Source organism: Papio anubis, unplaced genomic scaffold (genome assembly GCF_008728515.1).
Source record: "Papio anubis isolate 15944 unplaced genomic scaffold, Panubis1.0 scaffold5312, whole genome shotgun sequence".
Classification (NCBI taxonomy): domain Eukaryota; kingdom Metazoa; phylum Chordata; class Mammalia; order Primates; family Cercopithecidae; genus Papio; species Papio anubis.
In genome coordinates, this window is record NW_022165524.1 from 1 (window position 1) to 1,649 (window position 1,649).

The 1,649-nt window shown below is 49.3% G+C and overlaps 1 pseudogene across 1 annotated transcript; it reads right to left on the reverse strand.

Moving 5' to 3' along the window:
• Positions 1-6: 6 nt before the first annotated feature.
• LOC116273302 lies at positions 7-1,561 on the reverse strand (annotated as a pseudogene). Its single transcript, XR_004181693.1, has 2 exons — positions 1,471-1,561; positions 7-1,072 (listed from the first exon to the last, which is right to left on the reverse strand). The product of XR_004181693.1 is annotated as a zinc finger protein 18 pseudogene (transcript).
• Positions 1,562-1,649: the final 88 nt, after the last annotated feature.

A 1,649-nucleotide genomic window follows, 5' to 3' on the forward strand; every position in this document is an offset into this window, starting at 1 on the left:
TGGAGATACTCAATCACCAATGCAAATGACTACGTCAAGTGTGCCAAAGCAGTGAAGCCTCCATAAAAATCCCTAAACCATGGGGTTCAGGAAGCTTCCAGGTTGGTGACCTCAGGGAGGTACTGGTAACTAACGTAGCATGCCAGGAGAGGCAATGGAAGCTCCATGCCCTTTCCCCCACACCTTGCTCTATGCAGCTCTTCTCTCTGGCTGTTAGTGAGTTGTATCCTTTATAGTAAGTCAGTAACAGGAAGTAAAATCCTTCCCTGAGTTCTGTAAGCCATTCTAACTAAGTATCGAACTTGAAGAGAAGATTGTGGGAATCTCCGAATTTATAGCCAATTTGTCAGAAGTTCAGGTGGCCCCTGGGACCTGTGACTGGCATCTGAGAACAGGAGCAGTCTTGGATTGGGCCCTGAACCTCCAGAGTTAGCTTCAAAACCGAACTGCAGGACACGCTACTGGTGTTAGAGAATCAGAGAATTGGCCGTTGGTGTGAAAAGTTCCACCCACTTGGTGTCATAAGAAAAAAGACCACACACCTGACGGGACCAGAGAGGAGCCCTGTGTTTCACTCGCCAATCATAATACCCTCTGCTTACCCATTGCCACAGTCTCTGCGGGTCCCCCTTCAAGCTCTCCACAAGGGTCACTGCCTCTTCTCCACTTCCTGGACACTGTTTCCGCACCCACATCTGGATCTCCCCGGGCAGGATGGTCAGAAACTGCTCCAACATGAGGATCTCCAGGATCTGCTCTTTGGTGTGAACCTCTGGCTGCAGCCACTGGAAACAGAGCTTCCGAAGCTGCTTCAGGGTCTCATGAGGCCCAGACATCACCTGGTAACGGAACTGCCTGAAAAGCTGGCGCGCGGTCTCAGGGCTGGAGAGTTCCTCTTGAAGGGCAGCATCTGAATCCGAGAACTGGGAGCCCTCAGCCTTCGCCAGTGATGGCAGCAGGCCTAGGGCCTGCCCCAAGTCAACGGGCATTGTCCAGCCTGGCAAGTCCTCTTAAGTAAAGTGCTTCTGAAGCGGAATTGTCTCCGGAAAGAACTAGGTCTTCACCAGGACACTAAAAAGGGAATGAGAATGAGTGCTATACAGAGGAGGGGGACACATTTTCAGAAAGAACAAATTCATATGCCCTACCTGAGAAGCCTTGGGGTCAACTATGGAGGTTTTGAAATTGTTCAATGGATATACGATTCTATTATGAAAGACTATAAACTTGAAGCCACAAAACAAACTACTGATACCGTATCTTAACAGCCACCATTTCCCTGCCCATTTTATAATGTTCTTTCTTGGTCTTCAAATGTCCAGACAAAATGAAGAATAAAATGCACCATATGAAGCATTTTCACTATAGGTTTCCAGGTAAACGGCTCTTCTACAAAACACTTCTACGTCTTCATCTCTATATCTGCATACTAAAAAATAAAGCTGGAAAGGCCGGGCGCGGTGGCTCAAGCCTGTAATCCCAGCACTTTGGGAGGCCGAGACGGGCGGATCACGAGGTCAGGAGATCGAGACCATCCTGGCGAACACGGTGAAACCCCGTCTCTACTAAAAAATACAAAAAAACTAGCCGGGCGAGGTGGCGGGCGCCTGTAGTCCCAGCTACTCCGGAGGCTGAGGCAGGAGAATAGC